Source organism: Taudactylus pleione, unplaced genomic scaffold (genome assembly GCF_031769625.1).
Source record: "Taudactylus pleione unplaced genomic scaffold, aTauple2 ptg000021l, whole genome shotgun sequence".
In the NCBI taxonomy this organism is placed as follows: domain Eukaryota; kingdom Metazoa; phylum Chordata; class Amphibia; order Anura; family Myobatrachidae; genus Taudactylus; species Taudactylus pleione.
Window position 1 is genome coordinate 14524832 of NW_028284423.1, and position 14514 is coordinate 14539345.

Genomic DNA, 14514 nt, shown 5'->3' on the forward strand with positions numbered 1-14514 from the left:
AGAGCAAGTTTATTCAACTTATAGTAAACAATTGAAGTGTAATGAAATCAAAATAACATGTATTTTAAGCTAAAGCTTTCAGGTTTGTGTCTACACTGCCCATAAGATCAACTGGCTTTCATATGATGTGTCATGAGATATATATATATATAAATATATATATATATATATATATATATATATATAAAACACATGATGGTGACTAGGATGCAGAGTAAATACCAACGTTTTGATACTAATGTGTATATATATATATATATATATATAAAATGTATAGCTGATATTAGTAGACAGGCATTCGCTGACAAGTTATATTTGCTAAAATATTACATTTTAGCAAATATTACTTGCCTGTATGGTGGGTTTTCTACTTTAATCTTCTGTGCCTTGGAAAATGTCTGTTTGAATCTTGCCAATTCAATTTTATAGATCTTTGTTGGTTTTAAAGGAAAACAAAATGAATATGAAAAGTAAATTTTCCTTTTGAAGGTTGGTATCCAGCTTAGTGTTCTATATTCTATGTCTCTTTGAGAGTTTATATTAATCCTTTGTCAAATGCGACAGTGAATAGATAATATTCTGAGGCATAAATGAATACAAAATTTAACCTTGTAATTTTAAACAAGAAACAAATGCTGCCCACTGGGATGTTTCATTGTGCTATCTGTAGTGTGGATCTGGGAATATGTAGTATGATGAAGTGTTCAGTTGCAACAGGAAATTCCCGTAGAGATATTATTTACTTATTCACATGGAATATAGTACAGAAAACTGCTATTTTCCTGCTTGAAGCATGGATCTTTTTGATCATTCTGTGCAATTAATATTAGAAAACTAGCAAATACTTGCAGAACACAAAACAGCAGGCAACAGTTTACCTGCATGTAATGGGAAAACAGCATGTATTAAAATGTCAGGAATTGGCACTGTATAAAGAAAAGACCACATACATCTTGCAATAAATCATACTATATTTAATGGGAATTCCAGAACAACTCTATGGATGATGAATCAACTAGTAGAACAGTCCATACTTTAAGAATTTAAGATAAAATGCCTTCCACCCATGTACAGAGCTGATGGAGATAAAAGGTTTCCGCTCTAAGGTTCCCAATTTTTCAGCACTGCAGCTTTCACACTGGCTATTGACTAGTGATTACAGAAGTAATGCCTGCTTCACAGTGGTGGGTTCCTTTATAATGATAATCCCTGGAGCCTCTATATAGTGTTTCCTCCTCGCAGTCATTTATGGTCATTCAGGCATATGCAATGGTGCCCTTGAATAGTCCTTGGATCTCCAGATAGCATGAATGTGCACCACAAAATGTTCACCGGGACTCAAATAGGGCTGGGGGGAGGAGAAATGGCAATGGCGTGGATCAGAAAAGTGAAATACTTGTTTGATTCTGGGTAATCTCAGTATATTATATGGATAACAATTGGGAAGGCTGGCAAAAGGTCTATGATTGACAATAGAGTAGCATTTTTCTGTGCAGTATATGACTAACAATTGGACATCTTTTTTTGTAAAGCACATTCAGTGAGCAGGGATCCTCTTTCTTGAGAGGAAAGTGGACCCTCTACCACTCCAATCTGCATAGGCTGTGAATTCTGAGTTTCTCATGTAGGCACATGGAGTCTAAACACAACAGGATCATTTAGGGAGGTAATGGAGTGCTGTGTTTTGCACTCTTCAATTTGCTGAGACATGAGTCTATGGCTATGCAGTGGCTCATGAATTCTTTGAGGCCTGGATGTGGATCCATATGATCCAGTTCATCCTTAATACCATCATTAAGGCTACTCTGATACTAATGCCATATTCCATTCTGTATCTAACATCAAGGGCCAAATGTAATAGGGTGAGAGTTTAGAAAATGTGAGAGTTTAGCAGTAAACTCTCACATTGGTTGAGTTTTATCTTCAAAATGGGAAAACATCTGAATGAGATTTTAAATTGTGAGAGTTTTTTAAGTCTAAAAAAACATGCAAGTTCGCTCTGTTACTTTGTTTTTGGACTCTATTACATTGGTAAAGTTTAAAAAGTGTCAGAAACTCTCACTTTTCTAAACTCTCACCCTATTACATTTGGCCCCTAGTGTCTAAACTCAACTGTATATTGTAGCACAGAGTGAGCAATTTGTTGAAGATTAGTGAGTTAGCCAAGGTGGTTGAGCGGTGAGGATCATCAATGACGTTTTCAAATGCTGTTACAAATGGTGGAAGGAAATTCATAATCGGGATCTTTTTCTCCTGGTAAGGTGTATTTCATGCTAGGGAATTTACTAATATCAGATGATTCGTATTACAGGTTATATGGCAGGGGCAAGGAAACAACCCAGACATTAGATATGCTGTGATACAAAGGTGTTTTTATAGTTGTACTGATGGTACAGATGGTTAGCAGATAGCATTATGCTGGCAAACTGAGTCATATGGAACAAATAATGAGTGTGGCTTAAAATAGTTCCAAGTCCAGTGGAAGTTTAAGCAAAAATGGCAGTAGGAAAGTCAGGGACAGCTCCAGGGGTCTGATACACAACACAAGCATGCAATAACAAAGCAGCAGGCAAAAGTGTGGTCTGTAAGCATATTATGGGTCTGGTACACAGTGTGGACAGGTAGTGCCAAAGGGTCTTGCAGAATCATGGTCTGTAGCACTGAGAAAACCAGTAGTTGTACTGTATATTAAAACAATAGTGTAGTGCAAGATCAGCGTACATCAAACAATGTTTATTCTAATCAAAATAATATTAAACTATTATGAAAAGCTCCCATGAATCAAATAGCATATCAATAAGAACAGCATAAATCACTGCAGATAACATACTCTCTAAAGATGTGACGTAGTATATAAACTGAATACAACAGTACTAAAGATCCTTATTAATTGAACATGCAGCCTTTCAAGAGTTCAGAGATGTAAATGGAGGAAATGATAATTTGATTCTGGGACCAACTGTACATCTGGTCCAAATGATTAGTATCACTCTGTAACAATGCAATATGGGATACATGATCATCTTTCTGTTAATTAATGCATAACAAGTAGTGAAGCCCAATGGAGCCGGGAAATAAGTTCTCACTAATATAAACTAGAATAAGCCCCACCTATAACAGCCGCCCTTCCCGGGTGAAGTACTGTAAGTTTACCTGGTACTAAGATGCAGCAGGACTTAATGCAGGAACAAGGAGTAGCGTGGGACTAGATGAGCTGGGAATGAGCTGAAATGGAAAATGGATGCTGACAATACAGCAGACAAGGCAGGGTACTGGGGCTGGAGAAAGGTAGCAGGACCAGGCAAGGCTAGATTCGGCTGGGATTCAGCAAAGACCGGCAAGACAGGAACAAGGGCAGGAAGCTTACAGAAACTGCAAGAAAATCCACCAACAACCACAGCAGAGTGGGTAACCTCAGACAAACTGAAGCTACAACCGACGAGGCACCAGAGCGCTGACTGTGCTTTAACTATTGAAGAAACCAATCTGATCCCAGAAGAGCGATAAGCCCCTTGCAATTCATCACACTGCAGCTGAGTAGCTGCACACACAGAGACAGGCTCATAATTTATACTGCAGCTGAGTAACTGCACACACAGAGACATGTTCCATAATTGTACTGCAGCTGAGTAGCTGCACATAAAGAGGAAATATACTGGTTGCTAGTAAAAGCCAGGCCCAACAGGCTGTGAAGCCATAGAGATTGCTAGCCACAGCGGTGGCTCATAACAGCCTGCTACTGTTGATTGAGGTCAATCTTCATGTGAGGAACCAGTAAGCGGCTTTAGCGGAACACTCTTAAGCTGGCCACACACTAGACCAACTTACATCCAACCAGCCAACTTGTTAATTGGTTGGAATGAAAATCTGGTAACGGATGGGAGTAAATGATGATCAGCAATGTGCTCCTAAATGCCAGAAAACAGATGAAAATGACGTTAGACAAGTTTGTTAAATGTTTGATCTAAACAATTTGTTCAAACAGAAGTTTTTGTCCATTTTCTGGCGTTTGGGAGCAAATTGCTGATTGTCATTTGCTTTCATCCCTTACCACAGTTTCATTCCAACCAATCAACAAGTTGGCTGGTTGGACAGATAATCTTTAGATGTGTGGCCAGCTTTAGGGTTATGGTAAATTCCTTAGCTCTTCTCACCATGCATGGCTTGCACTAAGTCTTTCTTTTTATATACAACTGCTGCCTTTCTCAGCATGATGTGCTTATTTGGTCCAATAGTTGAAGGGGTGGTAGATGCTAGCTGTTTTGATTGATTCATTAGTTGTATTTCTAGACTTAATTATTGCACATCTGATTCTATTGGTCGTTTATTGCGTGATAAATTCAATCCCCAATTTTGGAGCCAAAGTAATAGTCAGTTTTACAGAAGAATCTTGCAACTAAAGATGATGCTGAGTTATATGCAATCAAATGACTTCTGAACTTGAGGCTGACTCTGCATAACTAGTTGGTAATGGGGCATTCCCATGTAGGTTACAATCAGTAAGGGTGGTTTGATAGAACTGCGGGCTATGCAGAGCGGAGTGTAAGCATAGCAGCACCTGTTTTCAGACATATCTATGTGAATGGACAAATATTATCTCTGTAAAAGCGCTGTGGAATAAGTGTGCGCTATACAAATAACTGGTAATAATAAAATAATAATATCCATTGGACTAATGATGAGTACTGACACAAGTGTGCATTGATTGTGATGACTGCTATGAAACCAAGCCTTTAGACGCAGAGATATGTACAACTCTGTGAAATATACTGCCAAATATATACTCGTACATTTAGTTCTGTGCATGGAGTTATAACTGCAATCTCGCGTTCACCTTTGCATCGGCTTTTTTGTGTTATTATTTGTACAGTGTTACTGTAATATGATTTTCTGATTAAATACACATATCTAGTTATTGATGTTCTATATAATCCATAAACCACTCTAAAATATTTATTTATTTTATCTTATTAAAGAGAAATTCTAAAAGCAAAATACAAATGATGTATAAAAAGAATGACGTACACTGTTGCTTGATTGTAAATCATCTGGTGGCCAGTAATCTCTGTGTTTGTTTGATGTTCTTTTCTTTATAATCCTGGACCATATCCCAAGACCCCAGTTCAATACACACACTGTCATTTATATCTCAGGTCAAATCTAATTCCCAACACAGGGCTGTTGTAATCTTCTATCTACCATTCCACCAAAGGCAAGCTTTCTATCTGTATTCTTAGGATTAGAGTTGTCACTGCTAATTAAAGTCACATCAGTTTTATTACCTGCAGTTCTTCGATTGGAAAGACTGTGTCCTAAAGCAAAATAAGTCAATTACAAAATAAACAAATGACAAATGACAATGTTTACATGTGTGCATGCTTTTCTAGCTAGTGTTGTTATTATTTTGTATTGTATTGCTATATGCACATGTTTATATTTCACTACTATTATACATATGTATATTCATATACAGAATAATAATTCAACCTGCATTTTTTACTTGGAAACCATAATACTTTGGTATTTCTATATGAAGATTATGTTTGCTTTATTCTCCTTTAAGTTAAGATTTCTCAGTGAGCTGTAAAAAACAAGGGAGTTTATACACAATGCAGATTGTATCCCATTGGGAAATAAGTTGAGACGAAAATCTACACAGCATGAACGCAAATCCCCATTGCTTTGTTTTCTGTTTGTTAGGGGACCACGTGTCCCGGCAGGAAAAAAAAAATCACTAAATAAGCTCATATGCTGTAATAGCAGATGCAGTCTTAATTAATTCTGTTCAATGCAAGTCTCAGAAAATAGATTTGAAAAACCTTGCTAATTAATTCTTGAACAGAAGTTGATGCATTTGACCAATATATAGAGACCTCTTGCTAATGTGGTTAACTACATTAATCAAGGGTCATTTATAACACAGTAATTATAAATTGCAGGAAGGATTTTACATTATAATTAAGAATCCACAAAGCACAAATGACTATAAATGTGGATATATATATATATATTTATATATAATGATGTGGATTGGAGGGCCACATAAGAGATAGAGGAACCCATAAAAAGTTGGATAAACATCTGTTGTGTAAATTATGCAAATCCACCACAGTTGGCTAAACATAAGCCCATATGCATATTTGTTGCATTTTACACTTACAACTCCTTAAGACTGGAGAGGCATAATAATGGAGAGAAGGAACAATGCACAGTTAGTATACTAAGAGCATATTCACAGGGCTGTTCCGAGCTGTTCCAAGCCCCAGGTACTTTTTAGGGACATGACCTAATGTAAGGATGTATGGCCATGCCAACTAAAATATAGAAAATATAGCATTTTCTATGCTGTGTGTGCTAGGCTGGGGAGACACAGGCTGCTGCTGCTGGCAGGTAAGAGAGGGGCAGGATGGAGCCAGGCCTCTCCATCAAGCCTGAGTCCATGTAATTAGTAACCACTCCCACCCCCTCTAAACGCTCCTGCAGTACAATAGACCTTAATATAGAAACATATACATCTTTCTTGCCCACCTTCTCAATCTCTCCCTCTCATCTGGCACTGTACATTCTGCATTCAAACATGCCCTTGTCTCCTCCATTCTTAAAAACCTACCCTTGATCTGAGCACTCTCTCCAACTACTGAACCATCTCTCTTCTCCCTTTTTCCTCCAAACTCCTTGAGTGTATTGTTTACAACCACTTCACCACCTTTCTTTCCTCCCACTCCCTCCTTGACCCTTTTCAGTCTGGCTTCCTTTCTTTCCTCTCCACTGAAACTGCCCTCACAAAAGTCAACAATGACCTCCTTGCTGCCAAATCCAAGGGCCACTACTCTCTACTCATTCTTCTTGACCTCTCTGCTGCTTTCGACACTGTGGACCACCCTCTCCTGCTGCAAATTTTTCACTCCCTTGGTCTACGTGACACTGCCCTATCCTGGCTGTCCTCCTGCCTCTCTGATTGATCCTTCTCTGACTCCTCTTCCCCACCACATCCTCTTACAGTAAGTGTTCCCCAAGGTTCTGTTCTTGGACCACTCCTATTTTCTCTCTATACATCCTCTCTAGGTGAACTCATCAGCTATTTTGACCACCATTATCATTTCTATGCTGATGATACTCAGATCTACCTTTCCTCCCCTGACCTCTCCCCCTCTCTCCTCACTCGTATCTCCAACTGTCTCTCTGCTATATCTTCCTGGATGTCCCAGCGATTTCTTAAACTTAATATGTCTAAGACAGAGCTGATCGTCTTTCCACCCTCCCACATAACCTCACTTCCCACTATATCCTTATTAATTGATGGCACAACTATCTCCTCTAGCCCCAAAGTGCACTGTCTTGGAGTTATCCTGGACTCCTCCCTCTCCTTCAAACCACATATCCAGAACCTTTCACAGTCCTGTCATTTCCATCTCAAAAATATTTCCAGGATCAGACACTTTCTCACCCATGATGCTTCTAAACCACTAATACACTCACTGGTCATCTCCAGATTGGACTACTGTAACCTCCTCCTATCTGTCCTCCCCAACTCCCATCTCTCTCCTCTCCAGTCTGTCCTCAGTGCTGCCGCTCAACTCATCTTTCTCTCCAAATGCTCTACATCGCCTCCCCTCTCCTACAAGCCCTCCACTGGCTCCCTTTCCCCTTCAGAACCCAATTCAAGTTTCTCACACTCTCTTACAAAGCCCTCACCCATTCATCTCCCATTTACAGTTCATCTTTGAACTCATCTCCCTTCATTATCCTGCCCGCCCTCTTCATTCAACAAATGCACGCCACTTCTCATACCAACTGATTACTTCCTCCCACTCCCGTGGAACTCTTTCCCTCTCCCCATCAGACTCTCCACCTCTATACAATCCTTCAAACGGGCTCTCAAGACCCACTACTTCATCAATGCTTTCCAGCTCTCATCCTAATTTGCTGCTACATGCTCCTTCCTCCCTTTCTACTCCATCTGTGTTACGTCTGTTTGTTGCCCCTCCCTTTTAGAATATAAGCTCTTGTGATTAGGGCCCTCTACCCTCTTGTGCTTCTCCTTACTTTATTTTCATCTACTTCTTACTTCCCACTAGGGCACCTAAAACTGTGTTGCTTATGCTCTGTTGTTTATTTGGGTGTTATGGTTGCCAATGTAGCAATGTGTAGTATCCATGTCCTTGTCCTGCTTGTATTGTATTGTACGGTAAGTCACTTTTTTGTTTATGTACTTTGTAAAGTGTGGAACCTTTCAGGATGCTTATTCTCTTGTGGGTGCTGGAGGGCTGGTGCAATGAGACACAATAATGATGATAATCTGCAGAACTAACTAACCACTTCTGATTGAGGTTTGGACACATTAGCTGATGATTCATTATTGTGGCTGCTATATTACATAGAGTTATGACCATCTATTCAGTTAATTGAGATTTCCATTTTCGGTGTGGTAGAAAAAGTCTAATTTAATTTATAAAAGGGAAAATAATTCATTTTTGTTTTTCTTTTATTTGAATTTAATTTGTATTTACTTTTAATTTTATATGGTAAATATCACTTGCATTTATTAATAAGACACTCATTTTCTAGTGTATATATCACTTTTTTATTAGATTGGGTACAAATAGGATAATGCACTGCTAACCCTACCAAGAAACATCCCTATGAAGAAATCTTGGAGTCAGTCCATCTCTCCCTGTTATGTACAGAGTTGAAATAAGAGAGAATGCAAAGTTTATTGGGGCTAAAATATAACCATGATTTACTGTAAATTGCTCACATAGCATTGCAAATTATAAGAGCCTTTTTAATTTTCCAGAAGCAAAATGATTATATTATATATCACACTGTGTCCCTGGTACACATTGTATGCTACACAGTGTTAACATTGTACAGTATGTCACACTGTGCCCCCAATTCACCAATCTCCTACTCATCTCAGGGCTCTTGTGCCCACTCTCCTCATTGGATAGTGGGCTCACTGGTGAAAAGTCTCTACCTTACATGATCCCTGGGGAATCTCTGTTAGAAAGCTGTCTTCATAAAAGTTAACTTCATGAAGCTGATAAGTGCAACAAGGCCTTTCTGGCTGGAACAGTGACATAATGGCACCAAAGTCTGAGTCTCCTCCTTCTATACTTTTGAATTGAGGAGATGTGTGCTATGTTGTCAGTGATTAGATTGTGAAATCCACATCATATTGGCCATACCTCATCCTGCAGAAACCGCTCAGTTCCTGCCATCACTAGGGAACACTGGTTCTGTATGGCACTGGGAATCTGAGTGACTGTGCTCCTCAGAAGCTCATGTGTCCCCCTAGTGCCCCTCTATTGCCAGGATTGCTATAACATTTGTGTTTATTGCCAGGCTTGCTATAACATGTGTAAGTGTGTGAGAGCATCGTGAAATGTGTTAGACTGAGCATATGCATGTACATGCTTTTGTGTTTGCCTGTTTACGTACGGGAAAATGAGGGGCAAATTCCTCCAAGTCTACATGAGCACCATGTCCTGTCTTTATTTCTTCTATGATTAATGTTCAATCTCTGTATTACAGTCCTCATATTATTACACATGTTTGCATACCTTAAATCCATGTGGGAGTTTCACAACTTAAATTCCAAGTATAAATCACAATGGAGGGAATATTAAAGCACAATTACTAAGTACAAGTGGATTATAAATGGTACTTCTAAATAATTACTGTGCAACCCATGCACTTCAAGTATATTTAAGTATGTCTAGAGAAAAACATATCTCCTTCCATTGCATCAGCTGCCATCAACTCTCTCATTATAACAGTAGTCTTCAAAAACAAAGCATTAGCTGTAACTAGACTAACAGTAAATGCAAATTTAACCAGTTACTTCATATTTTACTCTTAGTAAACACATCATCTGGGATACTGAACCTGATTCAGAGGTGCACACTATTGCAGTTGTGACATTGTCTTTTACTACAGTGTGACTGCGTTCTTCTGCTAATGCCACAGTCGATGGGATTCACACAGTGATGCCCACCAGCTGTGGTGCTAATTTGTCACTGTGCCCATTAAGAAACACTATCAGCCGAACATGCCATCAGATATTGTACCAGCCATATTCAGGCGCAGAATCTACATCTGAACAATGCCGCAGTTATCAGTGCAACAGCGGCAATAGACGTAGTCACTGACCACGTCACATCTGTGTGTGGCTAGCCAACCCCTGTTACCACCCAGAAACACCCACTGAATTTGCCTCTCCCTGTGTCCGAATTAATTCTGCGGCTCCCGGCGGTAACCATCAGAACTCATGTGCAGTGCGGCTTAGACGCATGAGCAGACTGAAAATATTGGCCCCTTGTCTCTGCCATCGACATAGTCTGTACCTCTGAATTAGGCCCATTGTGTTATTTTGGGTCTAAGGACATTTACAGGGATTTTCTTTACCTCACTGTGAGGTCTATGTACTAAGCCTTGGAGAGTGATAATGACCAATGATCTCCCTACTGAGTTGCACACTAGCTGCGGAGCTAATCCATCTTCACTGCACATTGGTTGCACCATCAAAGCTTACTTCAGCCGGATGGCAGGTGCAGCTTCTCCATCTAACCATGGAGTCTTGTGTCTGCGCTACTGTGGGAAAAGACGTAGTTGTTGTCAGCGATACACCCCACAACGTGCTACCATCTATCTAAATATTGCCCTGTTATATCCCAGGAGCACCCACTGAAATCCAGGGCTATTGAGTCCAAATTCACTCTGCGTCCCCCGGCAGTAACCATTGGGACATATGCACAGTGCGACTCAGATGCAGGCTCAGACTTAAAGCATCGGCCAATTGCATGCGGCATAGGCATTACGTCCACCTCTGAATCCTGCCCTCTGTGCAGATATTTTCAAGGCCGAAAATATCAAGGGGACAAATTTAAAAAAATATATAATATTGTCCCTTTAAAATTTGCTTTCTGTAAATGAAGCAGTGTACTGGGAATGGATTGTGTTCATACCATAAATTGAACTGGAATCAGACAGATTATGTTTTCAGAAAACAATAAAAAATAATCACGCCCTGTGCATAGTAATTTCCTGTTATAAAACGTAGCTGACAGCCATCATTATTTCAGAAATATATTATAAAAAGAATCCTTGTATTATGAAAAGTGGTTACCTTTTGTGACATTGCCAACAGTACATATTGGGCTTTGCATACTTATTAATAGAACAGATGGCACCGGAGCACAGTCTCACAGTGCAAGAATCCTTTTATTAAATGGCCCAGCACTATATTAAAAAGCAATTGATTTGTTTCCATTGAAATGTCTATTAGTTTTTTAAAAGGAACCCTTTTAAAAAGTCTTGGATCGACCATAATGGAGCTTAAGTGATTAGTTAAGGGAACATAATATAATGATTTATAGTAACTGTAATCAGACGTGCAAATTGGAAGACATTAGCTTACTGTTCATTTTCTGTATAGGGGCAGGGGTGGAGCATAATGCATATTCTCCTTCCTGTAAATGTGTCTTCTATATACTTATTTTATGATAATGAAGACAGTTTAATTCAATACCAATTACCAATCAGCATTAGTATCTATGTGCCACTTATCAGCATATTTATGGAATGACACCAACATTGGAAAAGATAACTTAAATGCACAGCGTACTGTACCTGTTACACCAGCCATGAAATCAACTAGAGGTTAAAAGATATTAGATGGATAGTTTTTATACTGTAAAGTTGACTGGTACTGCTGTAATGATAGGTATTTGATTATGAATTTTGCACAGCTGTAAAAGTGGAGGAAAGGAAAGTTTAAATTGTATCTCAGTTATTTGATACATATAAGCAGAAATGTTAACTATTCCTTTCATAATGTTTACATTTATTTATATATATTTTTCCTTAGCACATTAACCAAGTGTATGTGATACTGAACAAAATAACCACTGACTCGCAATTACACCAAACCTTCATACTCACACAGATCCAAATCCACGTAGCAAACACCAAAACCTGTATATCAATGCCGTCTTCTCCTCCAAGTGGCTGAGTCATTCGGCTTTTTAAAGAAAAAGGGTAATAAAAAAAAATTGGATGTTGCAGACGCTGCACAAGAGATAATTCCTAATTGAACATGCTCCATCTAATAAAGTGCTATCTGCACTGGAAACTTCTCTTGGGAAAACCATTTAAATGCATCTCTGCTTTTTCCGATCCTTGTGTCCTCAATCATGTGTTAGTGTGGAGGTAACAATTGGGGTGCCAGGGGAACGATGTCCACTCTAAGTAATAGGATGCTGTGCATGCCAGCAAATTCTTTTTATGTAGCTTTTTTTAACAAAAATTAAAATCTATGTGCGGTGTCTGACTGAAGCAAACATATGCAATTGAATATGATGCCGTTTATTCAATATTAATGTTGAGAACTTGATGATAACTATAACCATCATAATAGGCATATTTTCACACAAATTTACCAATGTTCTCTTGATAGGAGACAGGCTCCAATAAGAGTCCGTCCTAGCGAAGAGCTGGAAGCATTGTGATAGAACTGCTTCCAGCTGAGAATTAGTAGTTCATAGGCAAACCTGCAAATTAGTACCCCATTTGCTACTATAGGGTAACACTATCTGGAGATGGTGATATCCTATTGGAGCCAAGCTACGGAAAGCTTCACGTTCTGGAGCTTGATAAATCTGACAGTTTTACAGCCATCATAGAAACTATTGGGGCTGCGTCTGCTGTCAGAAATGTAGGCACCACAGCAGATATATCTGATATCTACTGTGCTCCCTCCATAGTACATGTGGTATATAATATTTGCTGTTATCCTTGAAAAAGCTATTTCCAGGGAATATCCCACAAATATTATTTAATAAATAGGCCCCTAAATCTCCTGTGTACTAATGGTGATGATCACTATATAAAACAATTGTGTTTTGATCATGACTTGCTTTACTTATAGCGCCCACTGTTCCCATAGAAATTGATATGTTTGAATGTACTTAGTTTTCCTCAGGACATATTCTTAGGTAATTGTAATTTAACAAGTGATGGTGGGCACAATTTTATACTAATAAAGATGACGGACTTACATGAGAAGACCATTTCTAAGTACCATGAAGACAAGGACATATGATGCACTTGATTTAACAGGTATAAAGGCTGCAGCTGCACAACAGGATAACCAGATAGAGGGTTTGAGTCATATGTAAGACAAGTGTAACCGCATATAGCAAACTGCACATATAGTGTATCAATGGTTGCATATGCATCTGTGTGAGCTACTAGGCATTCAGATTTGTGCGCACCTCAAGTATTTCTCTGCTGCCACTACATGGGTTGGTGTGTCATGGGCTTGTAGCCAGAGTTACTCACTGTTCTGGGTTATGTGTATGCAAAGTGAATGCTAAACTCAGACATATCTCCTGCACCTATCATGATGGGATATGTCTATGTGCTGATGGTAGTGATGCTGGCTGCTTTTGCATAGATGCATGCGATTCTGAATATGAGCATATAGTTGCACTAGTATACTATTCACAGCAGGCACCCGTAATAGCATTTGCATTACGTACAACTTATAATCAGGCCCAAAGTTTAGAATAAATTGAATACAGTATCTAAGCTCATTAAGATCACTGGGCAGTAGAGAGTAGCGAATAGTTACAGTTTGAATTTCAAAAGTCAATAGTATGCAGGTTGCAGTTATGTGGTATATTATATTGACGTTCATATTATCGACATTCATTAAGTCATCAAAATGTCAACTTGTTCATGATATCGACATTAAGCATGTTGACACTGTTGAAGTATAGAAAATTTGTTTTCAGTGTTCTTCTATCCCTAAAACTAACCCTAACCAAGGGCATATCTATAATGGGTGCAGGGTGTGTAGTGCACAGGGTTCCCTGGATCCAGGGGGGCCCCACACCCTGCCCCCATTCATGAAATACTTGCCTCCACCTCCAATCCTCTACACCAAAGCCTCTGCCTCAGATCCCCAGCACTGGAAGTCTTCAGAATTCTCCATACTGCAGCAGATGAGGAGTCATCAGGCAGCCACGCCCCCACCCCAGTGCTCAGCCTCTCCCGTCCAGTCAGCAAAAGCATGCAACATGCCAGGGAAACTTGAACCTTACCTTTCCAGCAGCAGCCAGTGACTTTCTAGTACAGTAAGTCCACCACAAGGTGAGGGGGGCTGTGGATGCCAGTGGGGTTACTTTCAGCTGCAGGATTACGAGGAGTGGCAGAGCAGGGCAGCACAATAAGGGGGAAGGGGAGCACATTGTAGGATATGGATAGAGGAAGTGGGTACTGTGTGGGATGTGGATAGGAGAAGAGGGTGCTGTGTGGTCTGTATAGGGAAAGGACCACCTTGTGAGATGTGGATAGGGGAAGGAGGTGCTGTATGGGATATGGATAGGGGAAGGGGGTGCTGTGTGGGATATGGATAGGGAAAGGGGGTGCTGTGTGAGATGTGGATAGGGGAATGGGGTGATGTGAGAGATGTGGATAGGGGAAGGGGGTGCTGTGTGGTCTGTGGATAGG

General features: G+C 39.6%; 1 protein-coding gene across 1 annotated transcript in view; it reads left to right on the top strand.

Moving 5' to 3' along the window:
- Window positions 1-14514, top strand: part of GALNTL6 (polypeptide N-acetylgalactosaminyltransferase like 6) — a 1410303-nt gene that overhangs the window by 339049 nt on the left and 1056740 nt on the right. The gene's annotated exons all lie outside the window — the stretch shown is intronic.